Source organism: Oncorhynchus clarkii, chromosome 14 (assembly GCF_045791955.1).
Source record: "Oncorhynchus clarkii lewisi isolate Uvic-CL-2024 chromosome 14, UVic_Ocla_1.0, whole genome shotgun sequence".
Taxonomy (NCBI): Eukaryota; Metazoa; Chordata; class Actinopteri; order Salmoniformes; family Salmonidae; genus Oncorhynchus; species Oncorhynchus clarkii.
Genome location: NC_092160.1, coordinates 17609382 through 17636427, shown reverse-complemented (window position 1 = coordinate 17636427; position 27046 = coordinate 17609382). Strand labels below are relative to the sequence as shown.

General features: G+C 43.8%; 1 protein-coding gene across 1 annotated transcript in view; it reads right to left on the bottom strand.

The window, feature by feature from the left end:
- The window catches only part of LOC139366363 (relaxin receptor 1-like), a 104197-nt gene that overhangs the window by 31230 nt on the left and 45921 nt on the right, over nucleotides 1-27046 (bottom strand). The gene's annotated exons all lie outside the window — the stretch shown is intronic.

Below are 27046 nucleotides of genomic sequence, written 5' to 3'. Positions count from 1 at the left end.
CCAACGAGAGCGTACAGGTCGCAATGGTGGGTAGTATATGGGGCTTTGGTGACAAAACGGATTGCACTGTGATAGACTGCATCCAATTTGTTGAGTAGGGTATTGGAGGCTATTTTGTAGATTACATCGCCAAAGTCGAGGATTGGTAGGATGGTCAGTTTTACAAGGGTATGTTTGGCAGCATGAGTGAAGGATGCTTTGTTGCGAAATAGGAAGCCAATTCTAGATTTAACTTTGGATTGGAGATGTTTGATATGGGTCTGGAAGGAGAGTTTACAGTCTAACCAGACACCTAAGTATTTGTAGTTGTCCACGTATTCTAAGTCAGAGCCGTCCAGAGTAGTGATGTTGGACAGGCGGGTAGGTGCAGGTAGCGATCGGTTGAAGAGCATGCATTTAGTTTTACTTGTGTTTAAGAGCAATTGGAGGCCACGGAAGGAGAGTTGTATGGCATTGAAGCTTGTGTCCACACAGTGTCCAAAGAAGGGCCGGAAGTATACAGAATGGTGTCGTCTGCGTAGAGGTGGATCAGAGACTCACCAGCAGCAAGAGCGACCTCATTGATGTATACAGAGAAGAGAGTCGGTCCAAGAATTGAACCCTGTGGCACCCCCATAGAGACTGCCAGAGGTCCGGACAACAGACCCTCCGATTTGACACACTGAACTCTATCAGAGAAGTAGCTGGTGAACCAGGCGAGGCAATCATTTGAGAAACCAAGGCTGTTGAGTCTGCCGATGAGGATGTGGTGATTGACAGAGTCGAAAGCCTTGGCCAGATCAATGAATACGGCTGCACAGTAATGTTTCTTATCGATGGCGGTTAAGATATCGTTTAGGACCTTGAGCGTGGCTGAGGTGCACCCATGACCAGCTCTGAAACCAGATTGCATAGCAGAGAAGGTATGGTGAGATTCAAAATGGTCGGTAATCTGTTTGTTGACTTGGCTTTCGAAGACCTTAGAAAGGCATGGTAGGATAGATATAGGTCTGTAGCAGTTTGGGTCAAGAGTGTCCCCCCCTTTGAAGAGGGGGATGACAGCAGCTGCTTTCCAGTCTTTGGGAATCTCAGACGACACGAAAGAGAGGTTGAACAGGCTAGTAATAGGGGTGGCAACAATTTCGGCAGATAATTTTAGAAAGAAAGGGTCCAGATTGTCTAGCCCGGCTGATTTGTAGGGGTCCAGATTTTGTAGCTCTTTCAGAACATCAGCTGAATGGATTTGGGAGAAGGAGAAATGGGGAAGGCTTGGGCGAGTTGCTGTTGGGGGTGCAGTGCTGTTGACAGGGGTAGGAGTAGCCAGGTGGAAAGCATGGCCAGCAGTAGAAAAATGCTTATTGAAATTTTCAATTATGGTGGATTTATCAGTGGTGACAGTGTTTCCTATCTTCAGTGCAGTGGGCAGCTGGGAGGAGGTGTTCTTATTCTCCATGGACTTTACAGTGTCCCAGAACTTTTTTGAGTTAGTGTTGCAAGAAGCAAATTTCTGCTTGAAAAAGCTAGCCTTTTCTAACTGCCTGTGTATAATGGTTTCTAGCTTCCCTGAACAGCTGCATATCACGGGGGCTGTTCGATGCTAATGCAGAACGCCATAGGATGTTTTTGTGTTGGTTAAGGGCAGTCAGGTCTGGGGAGAACCAAGGGCTATATCTGTTCCTGGTTCTAAATTTCTTGAATGGGGCATGTTTATTTAAGATGGTTAGGAAGGCATTTAAAAAAAATATCCAGGCATCCTCTACTGACGGGATGAGGTCAATATCCTTCCAGGATACCCCGGCCAGGTCGATTAGAAAGGCCTGCTCGCTGAAGTGTTTCAGGGAGCGTTTTACAGTGATGAGAGGAGGTCGTTTGACCGCTGACCCATTACGGATGCAGGCAATGAGGCAGTGATCGCTGAGATCTTGGTTGAAGACAGCAGAGGTGTATTTAGAGGGGAAGTTGGTTAGGATGATATCTATGAGGGTGCCCGTGTTTAAGGCTTTGGGGAGGTACCTGGTAGGTTCATTGATAATTTGTGTGAGATTGAGGACATCAAGTTTAGATTGTAGGATGGCTGGGGTGTTAAGCATGTTCCAGTTTAGGTCGCCTAGCAGCACGAGCTCTGAAGATAGATGGGGGGCAATCAGTTCACATATGGTGTCCAGAGCACAGCTGGGGGCAGAGGGTGGTCTATAGCAGGCGGCAACGGTGAGAGACTTGTTTTTAGAGAGGTGGATTTTTAAAAGTAGTTCAAATTGTTTGGGTACAGACCTGGATAGTAGGACAGAACTCTGCAGGCTATCTTTGCAGTAGATTGCAACACCGCCCCCTTTGGCAGTTCTATCTTGTCTGAAAATGTTGTAGTTTGGAATTAAAATGTCTGAATTTTTGGTGGTCTTCCTAAGCCAGGATTCAGACACAGCTAGAACATCCGGGTTGGCAGAGTGTGCTAAAGCAGTGAATAGAACAAACTTAGGGAGGAGGCTTCTAATGTTGACATGCATGAAACCAAGGCTATTACGGTTACAGAAGTCGTCAAAAGAGAGCGCCTGGGGAATAGGAGTGGAGCTAGGCACTGCAGGGCCTGGATTCACCTCTACATCGCCAGAGGAACATAGGAGGAGTAGAATAAGGGTGCGGCTAAACGCAATAAGAATTGGTCGTCTAGAACGTCTGGAACAGAGAGTAAAAGGAGGTTTCTGGGGGCGATAAAATAGCATCAAGGTATAATGTACAGACAAAGGTAAGGTAGGATGTGAATACAGTGGAGGTAAACCTAGGTATTGAGTGATGAAGAGAGAGATATTGTCTCTAGAAACATCATTGAAACCAGGAGATGTCATTGCATGTGTGGGTGGTGGAACTAATAGGTTGGATAAGGTATGGTGAGCAGGACTAGAGGCTCTACAGTGAAATAAGCCAATAAACACTAACCAGAACAGCAATGGACAAGACATATTGACATTAAGGAGAGGCATGCTTAGTCGAGTGATCAAAAGGGTCCAGTGAGTGGAGAGGTTGGTTGAGGGTCACGGCGATTTAGACAGCTAGCCAGGCCAACCGGTAGCAAGCTAGCATAGGATGGAGTCTGTTGTTAGCCACCTCTTGCGTTCGGTCATGTTATATAAATATTCATACACATAGCTCATATAAACAAAGACATTCCGTCGTAAGAACACATACACCCAGCCATAAGACTGACCCCCTCTTCCTTATATAAACACACATCTCATCTCCCTCTAACTGGCCGGTCCCAAGAGCAAAGAACTTTTGCTGTGCACCAATGGGGCCCGCTCTGGCTAGAGCAAGGCCCGCCTCCAACCCTCCGACCAGTCAAGAAGACCGAAACGACAAGACTCCACCTACTTTATTCTATGTATAAAAATGTATGTAACCATTGTATAGGTCTCTTTTTCACCTGGCTCCTTGCCGAGTTATGTGAACTAGGTCCGTGCACGTAAAACTGCGGGACAAGATATCTCTGACTCATTAAAACTGTCTTTTGTTACAACTGAAATCCACTCTGTCCAGCGTCCGTGATTTGGTCTCAACTCTCCAGTATTTGAACACTAACAGAATTGGTAGCAGAGTTTGGTTGTTCTTGAATTCGATCTATTATAAGTTAGTGTGAGAGGACGAGACTGATCACGGCTAAAAAATCAGACGGAAGAGTGACTTCCCCAGCCATTCATCTTGCCTCAGGAAATCTGATCGGAGCGCTCTATATAAAGGTGAGCAGAGCCCGTTATATCGAAATCTGCATATTGTATTATAGCCTAAACCAAATTTTGATCAGAAAGTACTGGGCGTGAGTATGAATCGGTGCCCAAATTTTTTACATAAGAACCTAAGACATTGATTAAAGATATCTTGTTTTGTAAAAAAATATATATATATATTCTTATTAATGGGCCTATACTCAGTTATTTTAATAGGAATGTGTGAATTGTGATTGACCAATGTGTTAAATTCCTCCAGGGACCCTATTTGTTCTGAAATCTGCATAGAAAACTGTCCTAATTATATATGTATTGGGTTGTGTATAGAGGTGACGTTAAATAGTGGCTGTGTTTTAACACGTAATGGACACAATTATGGATGTTGGAAATTCAATGAGAATTTCATACGAATGAATGAATTATAGATGAACCGAATCTGCAAGTAAAAATGTCCTATTTTGATATGTTCTGTACTATCGAATAAGGTCTTGTGGAGGTGTGGTTATAGATGAACCGAATCTGCAAGTAAAAATGTCCTATTTTTGATACGTTCTATACTATCGAATAAGGTCTTGTGGAGGTGTGGTTATAGTTGAATTATGGATGAACCGGATCTGCAAGTAAAATCTCCTGTTGATACATATAACATCGAATAGGTCTTGTGGAGGTGTGGTTGGATTGAATGAATCTGCATGAAAAATGCCCTATTAAAAAAGCTGTGTATTATTTAATAGGTTTTGTAAGAGGTGTAGTCGAGTAGATACAGGATATGTAAGTTTGGCGTTCCACAAGACAGAGATCGGGAATGAGGTGGCTATTGCACATCAAACAATAAACATAATATGAACCAGAGTTGACATTCCATGATTTGGAGATGGGGGAAATTAAATTGAAAGAAACGTTTGTCGCGGAGTAGGTTGGGATACGTAACTGGGCTATTATGCACACGTGCTGGTAGACAAAGCCACCTTAGTATCGAATGGCCGTGCAATTTTGATTGACAGCAGCCGGGCTGGAATACTGATTTTCGTTTTTTTCATTCCTGTTGATATTGCCTAAAGTTTAAAATTATTCTGACAATTGCTATAGAATCGCTGGAATTTACTGATATAAGTTCATAAAGGAACTTACTGAATTGTTTCTAGAAAGTATTTAAATAAGCCGCCGAGCTTAGTACAGACTTTGTTTGACAGACGCTAAAAGCTACACACTGATTTTTGGGTTTTTCTATTCTATCCATATTTCCTAAAGATATATAATTATTCTGACAATTGCTATAGAATCGCTCGAATTTACTGATATAAGTTCATAAAGGAATTTACTGAATTGTTTACAGAAAGTATTTAAATAATTCACTGAACAACTCTTAGTTGTCTAGAAATTATATCTATATTTCCTAAAGAGCTACAATTACTCTGAAAATTGTTATAGAACCGCATATATTCACTGATATATTGTTCCAAAAGGAAATCGCAGAATCATTTATAGAAAATACCTAAACGAATCGCTGAACAAATTCAAATAAAATACCGGTGAAATACACACGTGGCGGGCGTCACATACTGATAACCCCCTTTGTCTCGACCAGGGACAGGCTAAGCATACAACGATAGAAATAAACACCACATAGTAAGGATTGAATATACCTAAATAACGCATTATACACATTATCAGACGACTTAGATAAAATGTCTGCAGCCATCACGCCCAAACAAATGATTGCAGTAGAAACTCAAGACCAAGGGGAGCAGCCAGATAACACTCAGATCGTGGCACAGACTGTCTCTCAGATGATCCAACAGCAGGCAGCCCCACCACCCCATTACCCTCCCCCACAGCGGTATATCCTGCAACGGCAACGGGCTCAACGAGGCCCCTACACTGGACCATACAGAGGGGGAAACTACCAGTGGTATAACTGCGGAATTCCCGGTCACTATGCCAGATATTGCACGAAACCACTCTCCCCGCAGCAACAGCAATGGAGAGAAAGAGGAAGAGGACGTGGAGGGGCACCAGGAAGAGGAAGAGGACCCTCTCCTAGACACATGCAGCAGGAGCAGCAAGATTACAACCAACCCTCCCACTTCAACACCTGATCACCCAGTAAGAATGATGAGGATGCCACTCCTGCCGATGACCACACTGTCTGAAGCCCAAGAAGTGTACTGGCTAAAATGCCTACCCACAGGGCCTGCCACCCCTCACATCCAGTTTAAGTTCAACCAACTGAAAGCTCAAATCTACACTCTGCACCCATATAAGACTCCCCAAGCTGAGATCCATTGCACACTCAATGCAACAGAAACTGATGACTGCCTCTACACTGCAGACTGGGACGAAGACATGATGCACCTGACCCCACCTATCAGGTGTTGTACCATTGGGTGTGGCCCAGAGGGGGTGGCAGCACCGGTCATCCTACGATCAAGGAACCTCCATGCACCCCTGGCCTGGACGGCTGAAGCATCAACAGCCATAGCACTCCTGAAAACAGATCTATCAGCGGCAGCAGCTCTGACTGCACCTGACTACAAGAACAAGTTCCATTTGGATGTTTCTGGAAGGGAAGGATTCACCTCATCCGTCCTATTCCAGAAACAAGAGGGGGAGAGAAGGGTCTTGATGTACTACTCTTCAAACTTGACCACATTGAGGTAGGACAGTCAACATGCTCCAGATACGTTGCTGCAGTAGCAAAAGCTATTGAAAAAACAGCTCACCTCGTGATGTCACCCTTCAATCAGCCATCATCCCTCAACCAGCATCGGCCAAATTAGCTGAAATCACCGGATTGACGCAGGTCCTCATCAGAGGAAAAGGAAAGACTGAATATCTATACAGACTCAGCCCATGCCCATGAAGCAGGCCACACTGATGGACCCAGAACTTTTATGAGAAACACATGGCCCCACACACGAAGGCAAACTAAAGACCCTCCAAAAAGGCCTCGCACATCTGGTGGCACCCTCACATAAAAAATATGACTGACTTATTTTATGACGATGATTTATTTTGTGACGAATGCAATGGTTGTGACAGACACAACCCAAAGAAACCATATCAAACACCAATGGGCTCATACGTAATACCTAATGCATGTTTTCAGGATATTAGTATAGACTACACCGACATGGGCCCCGAAAATTTATCTAAAGGCAAACTCTATCTCCTAGTCATAGTAGATAGGTTCTCCAAATGGGTAGAGGCAATAATAACAAAAGGGGAGGATGCTAGGTCAGTCTTTAAGTGGCTACAAACCAAACTAATACCCAGGTATGGCATCCCAAGACAAATCAAATTTGACAAATGGCTCACATTTAACAAACACCTGAGACAGGTGGAAGAAAGATTTGGCATAACCCACAGATTTGGATCTGTGTACAGGCCCCAATCCCAAAATCTGGTGGAACGTCAAACCAAAAGCAAAAGCTAAGATAGCTAAAGTATGTGCCTCATGGGATAATGACTGGTAGAGTCATGCATGGTCCACCAAGGGAGGGAGGTCATATGCCCGCCCTTGATGTACAACAAATTGTAATGTCTAATTATGTGAAAAAACTGACGGTTCTCGCTGCAGCACTCTCTACCCAGGTTCACAAGGTCCAGGAGGGGGAGCTGCCGGGGGACACGGGTGACGGGGTGAGGGTTACAGTCCACAAGAGAAAGTGGCTGGAACCCAGGTGGACTGGACCGTACGAAGTGAAGGAGGTTACTTCACACTCAGTCCAGGTCAAAGGTAAATCAGGCACACCTTGGCACCGCCTTACACATTGCACCCCAGCCCCAATTCCTTCTAGAACACTGACTGAAGTCAGAGCTGATTTGAGCGGCCTAAATTCGATTCCAAATGAAGACACTCCTTCCTCAGGTGATGTGGCATCAAACTCCGCCTCCCCTGAGAAGGGAACCTCGCCCAGTTAGAGGGAAATTTCTCCCTCTCTGGGTGAGGCTGGGGATATCTGGTCCCTTATTTGTGATATTCATACTGATATTTGGAGTAACCCTAGGACTTTCACATGGTTAATTGAACAACTACTTCACCCTGCCACATCACATACACCAACCCCTACACATGTCCCTAACTCCTTTCCTGATATCACTCCCTCCAATCACTCCCGTCCCAAACGTAGCACTACACCTACAGACCCACCATGCAAACCAGACAAGGTTAGGAGCACCACCTTATGTATACCCACGATTGCAACCGCCACCTTTCTGCTATAGTTTTCACGTCTAATAGACGTGAAGAGGGGGATTTGTTATATAAATATTCATACACATAGCTCATATAAACAAAGACATTCCGTCGTAAGAACACATACACCCAGCCATAAGACTGACCCCCTCTTCCTTATATAAACACACATCTCATCTCCCTCTAACTGGCCGGTCCCAAGAGCAAAGAACTTTTGCTGTGCACCAATGGGGCCCGCTCTGGCTAGAGCAAGGCCCGCCTCCAACCCTCCGACCAGTCAAGAAGACCGAAACGACAAGACTCCACCTACTTTATTCTATGTATAAAAATGTATGTAACCATTGTATAGGTCTCTTTTTCACCTGGCTCCTTGCCGAGTTATGTGAACTAGGTCCGTGCACGTAAAACTGCGGGACAAGATATCTCTGACTCATTAAAACTGTCTTTTGTTACAACTGAAATCCACTCTGTCCAGCGTCCGTGATTTGGTCTCAACTCTCCAGTATTTGAACACTAACAGTCAGTAGATTAGTGGGGTTCCGTGTGGTAGAGGGGATTAATCCAAATCACACAACAACAACAAAAATAAGAACAATAGATATAGTTATAGAGGCCCGAGAAGAAAACATAATAATAATAAAAATAAATAAATTGTCCGATTGTCTATTCAGATAGCAGCCGGTAAGACAGCTAACGGTTAGCGGGCCGCAGATGGGCGTTCAGGTAACGTCGCGACAGAGGAGCCAGCCGGATCTCATTCAGGTAGATAACGTCGGCAGTCCAGTTGTGAAGGCCCGGTGGGGCTCCGCGTAGGCAGTGAAACGGGTCCGGATAGGTGACTGCAGCCCAGGAGTGAATGATGGAACTCAGGAGTGATTGACGGAGCTGGCTAGCACCGGAACAATCGATGTTTGCTCCGGAATCGACGAAAGCCGACTGTCACACGGATAGCAGCTAGCTAGCTGTGAGATCCGGGTATGAATTTTATTTTATTTTTTTTTATTTTACCTTTATTTAACCAGGCAAGTCAGTTAAGAACAAATTCTTATTTTCAATGACGGCCTGGGAACAGTGGGTTAACTGCCTGTTCAGGGGCAGAACGACAGATTTGTACCTTGTCAGCTCGGGGGTTTGAACTCGCAACCTTCCGGTTACTAGTCCAACGCTCTAACCACTAGGATGTCCAGAGAGCAGTTGAAATCCAGGGACATGGAGAGAAAAATTGGTCCGGTATGTTCCGTTCCGAGCCGCGCTGCGCCGTACAAAACTGGCGATAGATTTTCGATAGATTTTCGAGCTAAAGGATAGCTGATGACCACAAACCGTGGTTAGCTGAATACTAACGATTTGCCAGTAAAGAAGCTAACTAGCTTCTGATTAGCTTCTGGATTAGCTTCTGGGCTAGCTCCTGGCTAGCTTCTGGCTAGTTTCTGGCTAGCTTCTTGGAGTTTCTGGCTAGCTTCTTGGAGGATTACAGATCTGAGGTAAATAATACTTTTTTATAAATATAAATTGGTGAGGCTGGTTGCAGGAGAGTGTTTAGAAGATGAGTTGATGGAAAATAAAAATAAAATGTATGTGAAAAAAGTTATAAATATATATATATACAGGACACGACAAGACGAGGACAAAAGACGTCTGAACTGCTATGCGATCTTGGAGATATAGATGTAGGGGGGCTAGGGTCAGTCTGTTATATCTGGTGTATTTCTCCTGTCTTATCCGGTGTCCTGTGTGAACTTAAGTATTCTCTCTCTAATTATCTCTTTCTTTCTCTTTCTTTCTCTCTCTCAGAGGACCTGAGCCCTAGGACCATGCCTCAGGACTACCTGGCATGATGACTACCTGGCTGTGCTGCTGCTCCAATTTCAACTCTTCTGCCTGCGGCTATGGAACCCTGACCTGTTCACAGGACGTGCTACCTGTCCCAGACCTGCTGTTTTCAACTCTCTAGAGACAGCAGGAGCGGTAGAGATACTCTCAATGATCGGCTATGAAAAGCCAACTGACATTTACTCCCAATGTGCTGACCTATTGCTACTGTGATTATTATTATTTGACCATGCTGGTCATTTATGAACATTCAAACATCTTGGCCATGTTCTTTTATAATCTCCACCTGGTACATCCAGAAGAGGACTGGCCACCCCTCATAGCCTGGTTCCTCTCTAGGTTTCTTCCTAGGTTTTGGCCTTTCTAGGGAGTTTTTCCTAGCCACCGTGCTTCTACACAAATCCACAAGGATTTGTTTAAGTTCACTCCATGGTGCTGAAGGAAAGCTCTGCTGTTGGGACAGCTTTATGTAGGTCCTAACAGTGTGTGGGCACCGTTTGTTCCCATTATAGTGCAACTATTATGTATTGTTTAGTTTTGTGTGTTGTGTAGTTGCTTTGCTGGAATGCATAAAAAAATATGTTGAATTTGCCACACCAAGATTTACATACTAAAATCACCACTGACAACAGATTCCTGGAGAAAATTTGCAGAAGGGAAAGTCTATCAGTGTAGGCAGATTGATAAAACTATATTAAAGAACATGCTTTTAAATAACAATGAAATGTGAATGAAATGGATGTGGAGAGAGCAAATGGACTAGGATTGTGTTTTTCTGTCAAATACTTTTGAAGAGCACTAATTGTAGATGAGCACACCCCATATCATACAGACTGTTATATGGACATCTGATGAAAGGCCTCATAAATGTGATTCTCTTATCGTCTATTAATAATGAAAACTCATTTCCGATGCCGTGACATTTTGCATTGTGCACTGATTGGCAACAACTAAAGACATAATTATGTCCCTATAAATACTTTCCCTTTGAAACATCCAGAGAAGTAATATCCATCTTAATTTCCATGCCCAAAAGTAATGAACATGGTTAGTTTGAGAAAAATATTAGATTTTGGGACCTATTGAAGGTAAAACAACTGAAGGAGTCATATTGCTCCAGACAGTGGAGGACTCCTGTCATTATTAATTTCTATCATATTTTATGACCATTTTGCTCTAATGTTCATTGAAAAAAATACATATGACCATATCACTTCAAGACAATAACAATGAATAAACCTTTGTGTGGCCTTTCAAACCTGAGTGTGTAATAACCTTCTGTTGAATCTTCTGTTGAATCTGACAATTAATCTTGATGGTTGCACAGTCGTCTCAAATAAAACTGAAGGACCACGGCGTTACTCTGGACCCTGATCTCTCTTTTGACTAACATATCAAGACTGTTTCAGGGACAGGTTTTTTCCATCTACGTAACGTTGCAAAAATCAGAAACTTTCTGTCCAAAAAAGTTTCAGAAAAATTAATCCATGCTTTTGTTACTTCTAGGTTAGACTACGGCAATGCTCTACTTTACGGCTACCCGGATAAAGCACTAAATACATTTCAGTTAGTGCTAAATACGGCTGCTAGAATCCTGACTAGAACCCCAAAAATTGATCATATTACTCCAGTGCTAGCCTCCCTACACTGGCTTCCTGTTAAGGCAAGGGCTGATTTAGAGGTTTTACTGCTAACCTAGAAAGCACTACGTGGGTTTGCTCCTGCCTATCTTTCCGATTTGGTCCTGCCGTACGCTACGGTGTCACGTCCGTCTTAAGGAGGAAACCAAGGCGCAGCGTTGTAAGCGTACATTCTTAATTTATTGAACGAATGAACACTGAAACAAACTAACAAACAACCGAACTAACCGTGAAGCTATACACATGAGTGCTAACAGGCAAGACATAGACAAGAACCCACAAAATACCCAAGGGAATATGGCTACCTAAACATGGTCCCCAATCACAGACAACGATAAACAGCTGCTTCTGATTGGGAACCAATTCAGGTCACCATAGACATACAAATACCTAGACTTACAAAACCCTCTAGATATACAAAAACCCCTAGACAATACAAAAACTAACATACCCACCCTAGTCACACCCTGACCTAACCAAAATAATAAAGAAAACAAAGATGAATAAGGTCAGGGCGTGACATATGGTCACAATACCCAGGCCTCCTAATTATCCCTGGAATTTCTAAGCAAACAGCTGGAGGCAGGGCTTTCTCCTATAAAGCTCAATTTTTATGGAATGGTCTGCCTACCCATGTGAGACGCAGACTCGGTCTCAACCTTTAAGTCTTTACTGAAGAATCATCTCTTCAGTGGGTCATATGATTGAGTGTGGTCTGGCCTATGAGTGTGAAGGTGAACGGAAAGGCTCTGGAGCAACGAACCGCCCTTGCTGTCTCTGCCTGAGCGGTTCCCCTCTCTCCACTGGGATTCTCTGCCTCTAACCCTATTACAGGGGCCGAGCCACTGGCTTACTGGTGCTCTTCCATGCCGTCCCTAGGACGGGTGCGTCACTTGAGTGGGTGACGTGGTCTTCCTGTCTGGTTTGGCGCCCCCCCCTTGGGTTGTGCCGTGGCGGAGATCTTTGTGGTCTTTACTCGGCCTTGTCTCAGGATGGTAAGTTGGTTGTTGAAGATATCCCTCTAGTGGTGTGGGGGCTGTGCTTTGGCAAAGTGGGTGGGGTTATATCCTGCCTGTTTGGCCCTGTCCGGGGATATCATTGGATGGGGCCACAGTGTCTTCTGACCTCTCCTGTCTCAGCCTCCAGTATTTATGCTGCAGTTGTTTATGTAGGGGGGCTAGGGTAAGTCTGTTATATCTGGTGTATTTCTCCTGTCTTATCCGGTGTCCTGTGTGAACTTAAGTATGCTCTCTCTAATTATCTCTTTCTTTCTCTTTCTTTCTCTCTCTCAGAGGACCTGAGCCCTAGGACCATGCCTCAGGACTACCTGGCATGATGACTACATGGCTGTGCTGCTGCTCCAGTTTCAACTCTTCTGCCTGCGGCTATGGAACCCTGACCTGTTCACAGGACGTGCTACCTGTCCCAGACCTGCTGTTTTCAACTCTCTAGAGACAGCAGGAGCGGTAGAGATACTCTCAATGATCGGCTATGAAAAGCCAACTGACATTTACTCCCAATGTGCTGACCTATTGCTACTGTGATTATTATTATTTGACCATGCTGGTCATTTATGAACATTCAAACATCTTGGCCATGTTCTGTTATAATCTCCACCTGGTACATCCAGAAGAGGACTGGCCACCCCTCATAGCCTGGTTCCTCTCTAGGTTTCTTCCTAGGTTTTGGCCTTTCATGGGAGTTTTTCCTAGCCACCGTGCTTCTACACCTGCATTGCTTGCTGTTTGGGGTTTTAGGCTGGGTTTCTGTACAGCACTTTGATATATCAGCTGATGTAAGAAGGGCTATATAAAATACATTTGATTTGATTTAATAATATGAATTCATTTAATGTGGACCCCAAGGAGGGGTCCAATAGGAAAGCTACTGAAATAAAAGATCCCAGAAATGTTCCATATGCACAAACATCTTATTTGTCTCAAATTTTGTGCACACATTTGTTGACATCATTAATGAGCATTTTTCCTTTGCCAAGATAATCCATCCACCTAACAGGTGTGGTATATCAAGAAGCTGTTTGAGCAGCATGATCATTATACATGTGCACCTTTTGCTGGGGACAATAAAAAGGCCAGTCTAAAATGTGCAATTTTTCCACACAGCACAATGCCACAGATGTCTCAAGTTTTGAGGGAGCGCGCAATTGACATGCTGATTGCGGGTGTGTCCATCAGAGCTGTTGCCAGATAATTTAATGTTAATTTATCTTCTATATGTCGCCTCCAACGTTGTTTTAGAGAATTTACACCTTGGTGGCGATGGGGTTATTATATGGGCAGCCATAAACTATGGACAACAAACACAACTGCATTTTATCGATGGCAATTTGAATGCACAAAGATACCGTGATGTAATTGTTGTGCCATTCATCCACCACCATCACCTCATGTTTCAGCATGATAATGCACAGCAATATGTCACAAGGATCTGTACACAATTTCTGGTTGCTAAACATGTCCGTTCTTCTATGACCTGCATACTAACCAGACATGTCAGCTACTGAGCATGTTTTTCGGATGCCCTGGATTGACGTGTACGACAGCATGTTCCAGTTCTAGCTAATATCCAGCAACTTTGCACAGCCATTGAAGAGGAGTGAGACATTCGATAGCCCACAATCAACAGCCTGATCAACTCTATCTGAAGGAGATGTGTCGTGCTACATGAGGCAAATGGTGGTCACACCGGATACTGGCTTTATGATCCTCGCCCCTGTGTGACCAACATATGCATATCTGTATTCCCAGCCATGTGAAATCCATAGATTAGGGCCTAATGAATTCATTTCAGTTAAATCAATTCCTTATATAAACTGTAATTCAGTAAGATCTTTGAAATTGTTGCATGTTATCTTTATATATTTTTTCAGTATACATGGGAATGTATATTTGTTATGTCATTTCAATTGAAATGGTTGCCATGAGATGTTTGAAATAGCAGTTTATAGGGAAGGCTCAACATCTATTTTGAGTACAAAAATGCATTTTTCACTACAGCTATAACCACTGAGAGGAAATTCATACAAGTGGGTTGAGATTGCAAGGCTGTTCATACATGCTTCCTACTTGGGTCTTCAGTCTGTGACAAAAGGACAGGAATCCTCTCTTCTACCTCGAAATGAAAGCACATAAGATCATTCTTGTTTTATTCTAACAGTCCTGAAAATTTGAACAGAGCATGGAAAAAGGTCATTTCATTATTCATAACACTGGTCTTGGAATTCCCTCTAAGCCAACCTACACCTCCAGGACCTGGTTTCCCTGGAGGAGTTCAAAGGACAAATAGATTGTTGAGACGTAGGTGTTTCTAGTTGTCACCGAATGTCACTAGTTTGTTTTGCCTTAAGTAAGGAAGCATGTTGTTTTCCTTCTCACACACATGCATGCAAACACACACACACACACACACACACACACACACACACACACACACACACACACACACACACACACACACACACACACACACACACAGTTTGTTTGCTGTTGTGTTTGTGCTGTTGCCAGTCTTCTGTCTGTACTGTCAGTTTTGTCTTACTTTGGAGCCCGTACCCACAGGAGGCCTTTTGCCTCTTGCCAAGCCGTCTCTGTAAATAATCATTTGTTCTTAATTGACTTGCCTGGTTAAATATAAAATAGTTGGGTTGCAATATTGCAGAACTTGTATTCATGTTTGCAGGGAATTGGATTTGGAGTCAGTGGTACATGACATGACTTGAGTCTGAACAAAAAGTACATTTAAATTAAAGTGTGATATAAGTCGATGCAATCAAATACAGGACTGTGGCGGTCACAAAATTTCATCAGCCGGTGATTGTCAAGCAAATAACTGTCGGTCTCATGGTAATTGACCGTTCATTAACATAAAACACATTTAGCATCTCCTGACTTTCACACATAGCATGAAAGTCACTGATGCAGTCCTTTGGAACATCTACATTTGAAAAAGTATAATAAATCCATGTAATTTACCCTACACCTTCACAATAAACCCATTATTTATTTTAGACAGGTATAAAGAAACATGATATGAAGAAAATATAGTGAATTTCAGAAGAACAGAATAGCATACTCTGAGTTGTCCTTATGCTAGGTCCTGATCTGGTTTGCCATATACAGTGCCTTGCGAAAGTATTCGGCCCCCTTGAACTTTGCGACCTTTTGCCACATTTCAGGCTTCAAACATAAAGATATAAAACTGTATTTTTTTGTGAAGAATCAACAACAAGTGGGACACAATCATGAAGTGGAACGACATTTATTGGATATATCAAACTTTTTTAACAAATCAAAAACTGAAAAATTGGGCGTGCAAAATTATTCAGCCCTTTTACTTTCAGTGCAGCAAACTCTCTCCAGAAGTTCAGTGAGGATCTCTGAATGATCCAATGTTGACCTAAATGACTAATGATGATAAATACAATCCACCTGTGTGTAATCAAGTCTCCGTATAAATGCACCTGCACTGTGATAGTCTCAGAGGTCAGTTAAAAGCGCAAAATTGAACTTTTTGGCAACAATGCAAAACGTTATGTTTGGCGTAAAAGCAACACAGCTGAACACACCATCCCCATTGTCAAACATGGTGGTGGCAGCCTCATGGTTTGGGCCTGCTTTTCTTCAGCAGGGACAGGGAAGATGGTTAAAATTGATGGGAAGATGGATGGAGCCAAATACAGGACCATTCTGGAAGAAAACCTGATGGAGTCTGCAAAAGACCTGAGACTGGGACGGAGATTTGTCTTCCAACAAGACAATGATCCAAAACATAAAGCAAAATCTACAATGGAATGGTTCAAAAATAAACATATCCAGGTGTTAGAATGGCCAAGTCAAAGTCCAGACCTGAATCCAATCGAGAATCTGTGGAAAGAACTGAAAACTGCTGTTCACAAATGCTCTCCATCCAACCTCACTGAGCTCGAGCTGCTTTGCAAGGAGGAATGGGAAAAAATGTCAGTCTCTCGATGTGCAAAACTGATAGAGACATACCCCAAGCGACTTACAGCTGTAATCGCAGCAAAAGGTGGCGCTACAAAGTATTAACTTAAGGGGGCTGAATAATTTTGCACGCCCAATTTTTCAGTTTTTGATTTGTTAAAAAAGTTTGAAATATCCAATAAATGTTGTTCCACTTCATGAATATGTCCCACTTGTTGTTGATTCTTCACAAAAAAATACAGTTTTATATCTTTATGTTTGAAGCCTGAAATGTGGCAAAAGGTTGCAAAGTTCAAGGGGGCCGAATACTTTCGCAAGGCACTGTATATACTGTACTCTATACCATCTACTGTATCTTGCCTATGCCGTTCGGCCATCGCTCATCCATATATTTTATGTACTTATTCCTTTACACATAAGGCAGTTGTGAAATTGTTAGATTACTTGTTAGATATTACTCAATGGTCGGAACTAGAAGCACAAGCATTTCGCTACACTCGCATTAATATCTGCCAACCATGAGTATGTGACAAATAAAATTTGATTTGATTTAAGATACAATACCATCGGTGGAAAAAAGCAACCATTCAAGGTCTCTGATATTACATTCACTTTATGAGTCTTAACAGCTTCTGAATCTCCGTAAACTAAAATATATGCAGTTAACAATTATTGAGTGCTGTAAACAATTATAGAGATTATTATTACTTTAATTGGCAATGTAAAAGCTTTCACTGTCTGCATATGTCTATGAACATAATTCAGCCCAAACTAACAAACATTACATGGATGTCCAATAAATAATCTGAATGAATATTCAATTCACTGTGCATCAGCAGAAAATAGACCCACGGTACAGCAGTTTCAGAAAATACAAAACTGAAAAATCGGAAGTCGGAAGTTTACATACACTTAGGTTGGAGTCATTAAAACTGATTTTTCAACCACTCTCCAAATTTCTTGTTAACAAACTATAGTATTGGAAAGTCGGTTAGGACGTCTACTTTGTGCATGACAGAAGTCATTTTTCCAACAATTGTTTACAGACAGACTATTTCACTTATAATTCACTGTATCACGATTTCAGTAGGTCAGAAGTTTACATACTCTAAGTTGACTGTGCCTTTAAACAGCTTGGAAAATTCCAGAAAATGATGTCATGGTTTTAGAAGCTTCTTATAGGCTAATTCACATAATTTTATTCAAATGCAGGTGTAGCTGTGGATGTATATCAAGTCCTACCTTCAAACTCAGGGCCTCTTTCCTTGACATCATGGGAAAATCAAAGAAATCAGCCAAGACCTCAGAAAAACTATTGTAGACCTCTACAAGTCTGGTTCATCCTTGGGAGCAATTTCCAAACGCCTGAAGGTACCACGTTCATCTGTACAAACAATAGTAAGCAAGTATAAACACCATGGGACCACGCAGTCGTCATACCGCTCAGGAAGGAGACACGTTCTGTCTCCTAGAGATGAACGTACTTTGGTGGGAAAAGTGCAAATCAATCCCAGAACAACAGCAAACGACCTTGTGAAGATACTGGAGAATGCAGGTACAAAAGTATCGATATCCACAGTAAAACGAGTCCTATATCGACATAACCTGAAAGGCGCAGAGCAAGGAAGAAGCCACTGCTCCAAATCCGCCATAAAAATGCCAGACTACGTATTGCAACTGCACATGGGGACAAAGATCATACTTTTTGAAGAAATGCCCTCTGGTCTGATGAAACAAAAATATAACTGTTTGACCATAATGGTCATCGTTATGTTTGGAGGTCACTTGCAAGCCGAAGAACACCATCCCAAATGTGAAGCACGGGGGTGGCAGCATCATGTTGTGGGGGTGCTTTGCTGCAGGAGGGACTGGTGCACTTCACAAAATAGATGGCATCATGAGGCCGGAAAATTATGTGGATATATTGAAGCAACATCTCAAGACATCAGTTAAAGCTTGGTCACAAATGGGTCTTCCAAATGGACAATGACTTCAAGCATACTTCCAAAGCTGTGGCAAATTGGCTTAAGGACAACGAAGTGGCCATAACAAAGCCCTGACCTCAATCCTACAGAAAATGTGTGGGCAGAACTGAAAAAGCGTGTGCGAGCAAGGAGGCCTACAAACCTGACTTAGTTACACCAGCTCTGTCAGGAGGAATGGGCCAAAAGTCACCCAACTTATTGTGGGAAGCTTGTGGAAGGCTACCCGGAACGTTTGACCCAAGTTAAACAATTTAAAGGCAATGCTACCAAATACTACTTGAGTGTATGTAAACTTCTGACCCACTGGGAATGTAATGAAATAAATAAAAGCTGAAATAAATCATTCTCTCTACTATTATTCTGACATTTCACATTCTTAAAATAAAGTGGTGATCCTAACTGACCTAAGACAGGAAATCTTTACCACGATTAAATGTCAGGAATTGTGAGTTTAAATGTATTTGGCTAAGGTGTATGTAAACTTCTGACTTCAACTGTAAGTATTCATTTTGTAAGTATTCTGTAAGTATTCAGACCCTTTACTCATTACTTTATTGAAGCACCTTTGGCAGCGATTTCAGCCTCGAGTCTTCTTGGGTATGATTCTACAAGGTTGGCACACATGTATTTGGGGAGTTACTCCCATTCTTCACTGCAGATCCTATCAAGCTCTGTCAGGTTAGATGGGGAGTGTCGATGCACAGCTATGCTGTTTTTAAATCTCTCCAGAGATGTTAAATCTGGTTTAAGTCCAGGCTCTGGCTGGGCCATTCAAGGACGTGTCCCGAAGTCACTCTTGCTTTGTCTTGGCTGTGTGCATTAGGGTCATTGTCCTGTTGGAAGGTGAATCCTCGCCCCATCCTGAGCTCCTGAGCGCTCTGGAGCAGGTCAAGATTCTCTCTGTACTTTGCTCAGTTCATCTTTCCCTCGATCCTAACTAGTTTCGCAGTCCCTGTCCGTGAAAAACATCCCCACAGCATGATGCTGCCACCACCATGCTTCCCCGATGGTGCCAGGTTTCCTCCAGACATGACACTTGGCGTTCAGGCCAAAGAGTTCAATCTTGGTTTCATCAGACCAGAGAATCTTGTTTCTCATGGTCTGAGAGTCCTTTAGGTGCCTTTTGGCAAACTCCAAGCGGGAGTGGCTACCGTCTGGCCACTCTACCATAAAGGCCTGATTGGTGGAGATTGTTGTTCCTCTGGAATTTTCTCCCATCTCCACAGTGGAACTCTGGAGTTTTTTTTGAATTTTACCCCCTTTTCTCCTCAATTTCGTGGTATTTAGTGTTTAGTAGCTACTATCTTGTCTCATCGCTACAACTCCTGTACGGGCTCGGGAGAGACAAAGGTTGAAAGTCATGCCTCCTCCGCACTGCTTCTTAACACAGCACGCATCCAACCCGGAAGCCAGCCACACCAATGTGTCGGAGGAAACACTGTGCCCCGTGCACTGCGCCCGGCCCGCCACAGGAGTCGCTGGTGCGCGATGAGACAAGGATACCCTACCTCCCTAACCCGGACGACCCGGAGTCGCCCCATGGACTTCCCGGTCGCGGCCGGTTACAACAGAGCCTAGGCGCGAACCCAGAGTCTCTAGTGGCACAGCTGGCGCTGCAGTACAGTGCCCTTAACCACTGCGCCATCCGGGAGGCCCATGGGGACCTTCAATTCTGCAGAAATGGTATCCTATCCCAGATCTGTTTCCCCCGGCACAATCCTGTCTCGGAGCTCTACGGAGAACCTCATGGCTTGGTTTTTGCTTTGAAATGCACTGTTAACTGTGGGACCTTTAAAAAACAGGTGTGTGCCTTTCCAAATCAAATCTAATCAAATTTTATTGGTCACATACAGATGGTTGGCAGATGTTAATGCAACTGTAGAGAAATGCTTGTGCTTCTAGTTCCGACCATGCAGTAATATCTAACAAGTAATCTAACCATTTCACAACAACTACCTTATACACACAAGTGTAAAGGAATTAATAAGAATATGTACATATAAAAAAAATGGATGAGCGATGGCCGAACGGCATAGGCAAGATGCAGTAGATGGTATACAGTATATACAAAGTATATACATATGAGATGAGTAATGTAGGTTATGTAAACACTATATAAAGTTGGTTGTTTTAAAGTGACTAGTGATACATTTATTACATCCAATTTTTAATTATTAAAGTGGCTAGAGATTTAAGTCAGTATGTTGGCAGCAGCCACTCAATGTTAGTGATGGCTGTATTACAGTCTGATGGCCTTGAGATAGAAGCTGTTTTTTAGTCTATCGGTCCTAGCTATGATGCATCTGTACTGACCTCGCCTTCTGGATGATAGCGGGGTGAACAGGCAGTGGCTCGGGTGGTTGCTGTCATTTGATCTTTTGATCTTTTTGGCCTTCCTGTGACATCGGGTGGTGTAGGTGTCCTGGAGGGCAGGTAGGTTGCCCCCGGTGATGCGTTGTGCAGACCTCACTACCCTCTAGAGAGCCTTACGGTTGTGGGCAGAGCAGTTGCCGTACCAGGCGGTGATACAGCCCGACAGGATGCTCTCGATTGTGCATCTGTAAAAGTTTGAGTGTTTTAGGTGACAAGACAACTTTCTTCAGCCTCCTGAGGTTGAAGAGGTGCTGTTGCGCCTTCTTCACCACACTGTCTGTGTGGGTGGACCATTTCAGTTTGTCCGTGATGTGTACGCCGTGGAACTTAAAGCTTTCCACCCTCTCCACTAATGTCCCGTAGATGTGGATAAGGGGGTGCTCCCTCTGCTGTTTCCTGATGTCCATGATCATCTCTTTGTTTTGTTGACATTGAGTGTGAATTCATTTTCCTCCCTGTAGGCCGTCTCGTCATTGTTGGTAATCAAGCCTACCACTGTAGTGTTGTCTGCAAACTTGATGATTAAGTTGGACTGCATGGCCATGCAGTCATGGGTGAACAGAGAGTACAGGAGAGGGCTGAGAACGCACCCTTGTGGGGCCCCAATGTTGAGGATCAGCGGGGTGGAGATGTTGTTTCCTATCTTCACCAACTGGGGGCGGCCCGTCAGAAAGTCCAGGACCCAGTTGCACAGGGCGGGGTCGAGACCCAGGGTTTCTTAATGACGGGTTTGGAGGGTACTATGGTGTTAAATGCTGAGCTGTAATCGATGAACAGCATTCTCACATAGGTATTCCTCTTGTCCAGATGGGTTAGGGCAGTTTGATTGTGATTGCGTCGTCTATGGACCTTTTGGGGCGGTAAGCAAATTGGAGTGGGTCTAGGGTGTCAGGTAGGGTGGAGGTGACATGATCCTTGACTAGTCTCTCAAAGCACGTCATGATGACGGAAGTGAGTGCTAAGGGGCAATAGTCGTTTAGCTCAGTCACCTTTCTTGGGAACAGGAACAATGGTGGCCCTCTTGTAGCATGTGGGAATAGCAGACTGGGATAGGGATTGATTGAATATGTCCGTAACCACACCAGCCAGCTGGTCTGCGCATGGTCTGAGGACGCGTCTAGCGATGCCGTCTGGGCCGGCAGCCTCGGGAGGGTTAACACATTTAAATGTTTTACTCACGTTGGCTGTGGTAAAGGAGAGCCCACAGGTTTTGATAGTGGGCTGTGTCATTGTCCTCAAAGCGAGCAAAGAAGTTTTTTAGTTTGTCTGGGAGCAGACATCGGTGTCCACGACTGAGCTGGTTTTCTTTTTGTAATCCGTGATTGACTGTAGACCCTGCCACATCTTGTGTCTGTGCCATTGACTTGCGACTCTACTTTGTCTCTAAACTGACGCTTAGCTTGTTTGATTGCCTTGCGGAGGGAATAGCTACACTGTTTATATTCGATCATGTTTCCGGTCGCTTTGCCATGATTAAAAGCAGTGGTTTGCACTTTCAGTTTTGCGCGAATGCTTCTATCCATCCATGGTTTCTGGTTGGGGAAGGTTTTAATAGTCACTGTGGGTACAACATCACCGGTGCACTTGCTAATAAATTTGCTCACCGAATCAGCGTATACATCAATGATGTTATCCGATGCTATCCGGAACATATCCCAGACCACGGGATCGAAGCAATGGAATCAGACTGGTCGGACCAGCGTTGAACGACCTGAGCACGGGCGTTTCCTGATTTTGTGTCTGTCTATAGGCTGGGAGCAACAAAATGGAGTCGTGGTCAGCTTTTCTGAAAGGAGGGTGAAGGAGGGCTTTGTACAGCGAGGGAAAATACTTATTTCCCTCATTAAAATGCAAATCAATTTATAACATTTTTGACATGCGTTTTTCTGGATTTTTTTGTTGTCATTCTGTCTCTCACTGTTCAAATAAACCTACCATTAAAATTATAGACTGATAATTTCTTTGTCAGTGGGCAAACGTACAAAATCAGCAGGGGATCAAATACTTTTTTTCCCTCACTGTATGCATCGCGGAAGTTAGAGTAGCAATGATCCAGAATTTTGCCAGCCCGGGTCACGCATTTGATATGCTGATAAAGCTACAATAAATGCAGCCTCAGGATATGTGATTTCCAGTTTACATAGAGTCCAATGAAGTTATTTCAGGGCCATCAATGTGTCTGCTTGGGGGGAATATATACGGCTGTGATTATAATCGAAATTCCCTTGGTAGATAATCCGGTCAGCATTTGATTGTAAGGAATTCTAGGTCAGGTGAACAAAAGGACTTGAGTTCCTGTATGTTGTTATGATCATACCACGACTCGTTAACCATAAGGCATACATACACCCCCGCTCTTCTTCTTACCAGAGAGATGTTTGTTTCTGTCGGCACAATGTGTGAAGAAACCGGGTGGCTGTTCTCACTCTAACGTATCCAGAGTGAGTTTCCGTGAAACAGAGAATGTTACAATCTCTGGTGTCTCTCTGGAAGGCAACCCTTGCTTGAATTTCGTCTACCTTGCTGTCAAGAGACTGGACATTGGTGAGTAGTATACTCGGGAGCAGTGAGCGATGTGCCCGTATACGGAGCCTGACCAGAAGACCGCTCCATCTGCCCCTTCTACGGCGCCGTTATTTTGGGTCGCCTACTGGAACCCGAGCCATTGTCCTGGGTGGTGATCCAAACAGAGGATCCACTTCGGGAAAGTTGTATTCCTAGTCGTAATGTTGGTAATTTGACGTTGCTCTTATATCCAATAGTTCCTCCAGGCTGTATGTAATAAGATTTAAGACTTCCTGGGGTAACAGTGTAAGAAATAATATCCAATCCAAAAAAATAATGTCCAATCAATTGAATTTACCACAGTTGGACACCAATCAAGTTGTAGAAACATCTCAAGGATGATCAATGGAAACAGGATGCACCTGAGCTCAATTTTGAGTCTAATAGCAAAGGGTCTGAATACTTATAAGGCATTTCTTTTTTTATAGATGTTCAAACATTTCAAAAAAGCTGTTTTTGCTTTGTCATTATGGGGTATTGTGTGTAGATTGATGAGGCAAAAATGTATTTACTCCATTTTAGAATACGGCTGTAACGTAACAAAATGTGAAATAAGGGAAGGGGTCTGAATACTTTCCGAATGCACTGTCTATGTGTATTTGCTTGGTAGTATTCCTCTCAGGAAGTCTTCAAGAAATGTTCCTCTAGACTGCTGAATTGTGAAGTTATAAAACTGCCACAAAACAGATGGATGGATATTTGTTTTATTCAAAGCTACTGATCCAGTAGGTAGGTTGTCATTCTGCACTAATATACTTGCTCATTGGTTCTTGAATACATTTTACCCAACTTACCTGTCATAAGCATAATGGATATTGGATCAAGGCAAGGCAGAGTACACTGACTAGCCCTTTCCTGCAGTCAAATGACCTAGTGGCCTCATGGGTGGAATGTGATTAATATTTTCACAATTATTAATTTATACAATTTTTACAACAAAAATCGGGTGTTTCTATGTCAAACGGTTTTGTTATATTTAAGTCTTTTGTGATTGTAACGAGTGCGCTGCATTGCGAGTTGGGAAGCAAGTACAGGGAGCGAATATTTAATAAATAAATGGAACATAATACAAAACAAGAAACAAGAACAGCACACATGAAACTGAAACAATAACGCCTGGGGAAGGAACCAAAGGGAGTGACAGTAATAGGGCAGGTAATCAAGCAGATGATGGAGTCCAGGTGAGTGTCATGAGGCACTGATGCGTGTGACGATGGTGACAGGTGTGCGCAATAATCAGCAGCCTGTTGACCTAGAGGCCAGAGAGGGAGCACACGTGACAGTACCCACTCCTTGATGCGCGGCTCCAGCCGCAGGACGCCAACCAAAATTACGATCTCTGGGATCAGGAGTGGACCGGTCACCTCTGCTGAAGAGCGAAACCTGTCGATCCGGCTGAGGCATGGGAGCATGGCGGCCTAGAGCGCCGTAGAGAGCATACGTGACAGTACCACCTCCCCGGGAAGAAGCTCCAGCTGCAGGATGCCAACCAAAGGGACGATCCCGGGGATCAGGAGTGGACCGGTCGCCTCCGCTGAGGGACAGAAACCTGGCAAACCGGTTGAGGCCTGAGAGCCTAACGAACCGATTGAAAACTCCCCAGGTGCGTCTTCCGAGGCATGGGAACCTGTCGAGCCAGCTGAGGCATGGGAACCTGTTGAGCCAGCTGAGGCATGGGAACCTGTCGAGCCAGCCGAGGCATGGGAACCTGTCGAGCCAGCCGAGGCATGGGAACCTGTCGAGCCAGCCGAGGCATGGGAACCTGTCGAGCCAGCCGAGGCATGGGAACCTGTCGAGCCAGCCGAGGCATGGGAACCTGTCGAGCCAGCTGAGGCATGGGAACCTGTCGAGCCAGCTGAGGCATAGGAGCCTATCAATCCCGCTGAGGTATGGAAATCTGTCGAGCCAGCTGAGGCAGGGGAACCCGTCGAACCCGCCGAGGCTTGGGAACCTGTCAAGCCAGCTGAAGCATGAGAGTGACGAACCGGCTGAGGCCGACCTAGTAGCTCCAGTACTGACACCCGGACCCGACATCAGCCTCAACACAAAAACAAAACAAACACTCCCTGATGCTTCCCTTTGTTGAGGCGTTATTCTGTAAGGAGTGCGCTAAGAGTCGGGAAGCAAGTACAGGGAGTGAATATCTAATAAATAAAACAAGACACACGAACAGCACACAGGCATGAAACAGAAACAAAAACAATAACGCCTGGGGAAGGAACCAAAGGGAGTGACATAAGTAGGGCAGGTAATCAAGGAGGTGATGGAGTCCAGATGAGTGTCATGAGGCGCTGATGCACGTGACGATGGTGACAGATGTACGTGACGATGGTGACATGTGTACGCAATAATCAGCAGCCTGGTGACCTAGAGGCCGGAGAGGGAGAACATGTGACAGTGATGCACAGTACAAGTCATAAGTTTGGACACACCTACTCATTCAAGGGCTTTTCTTAATTTTCTACTATTTTCTTCATTGTAGAATAATAGTGAAGACATCAAAACTATGAAATAACACATATGGAAGCATGTAGTAACCAAAAAAAGCTAAAAAAAACCTCAAAATATATGTAATATTCTTCAAAGTAGCCACCCTTTGCCTTGATGACAGCTTTGCTTACCTTTGGCATTCTCTCAACCAGCTTCATGAGGTAGTCACCTGGAATACATTTCAATTAACATGTATGCCTTATTAAAAGTTCATTTGTGTAATTTCATTCCTTTGTAATGCGTTTGAACCAATCAGTTGTGTTCTGACAAGATAGGGGTTGTATACAGATGATAGCCCTATTTGGTAAAAGACCAAGTCCATATTATGGCAAGAACAGCTCAAATAAGCAAAGAGAAATGACAGTCCATCATTACTTTAAGACATGAATGTCAGTCAATGCGGAAAATTTAAAGAACTTTGAACGTTTCTTTAAGTGCAGTTGCAAAAACCATCAAGCGCTATGATGAAACTGGTCTCATGAGGACCGTCACAGGAAAGGAAGACCCAGAGTTACCTCTGCCGCAGAGTTAGATTTACCAGCCTCAGAAATTGCATCCCAAATAAATGCTTCACAGAGTTCAAGTAACAGACACATCATAACATCAACTGTTCAGAGGAGACTGTGTGAATCAGGCCTTCATGGTCGAATTGCTGCAAAAGAAACCAATATTAACGGACACCAATAAGAAGAGACTTGCTTGGGCTAAGAAACACGAGCAATGGACATTAGACCGGTAGAAATCTGTCCTTTGGTCTGATGAGTCCAAATTTCAGATATTTGGTCCCAACCGCTGTGTCTTTGTGAGACGCCGAATAGGTGAACGGATGATCTCTGCATTGTGTGGTTTCCACCGTGAAGCATGGAGGAGGAGGCGTGATGGTGTGGGGGTGCTTTGCTGGTGACACTGTCAGTGATTTATTTAGAATACAAGGCACCCTTAACCAGCATGGCTACCACAGCATTCTGCAGCGATACGCCATCTCATCTGGTTTGCGCTTGTGGGACTATCATTTGTTTTTCAACAGGAGAATGACCCAACACACCCCCAGGCTGTTTAAGGGCTATTTGACCAAGAAGGAAAGTGCTGCATCAGATGACCTCAACCCAGTTGAGATGGTTTGGGATTTGGATCGCAGAGTGAAGGAAAAGCAGCCAACACGTGCTCAGCATATGCGGGAACTCCTTCAAGACTGTTGGAAAAGCATTCCAGGTGAAGCTGGTTGAGGGAATGCCAAGAGTGTGCAAAGCTGTCAAAGGGTGGCTACTTTGAAGCATCTAAAATATACAATATTTTGATTTGT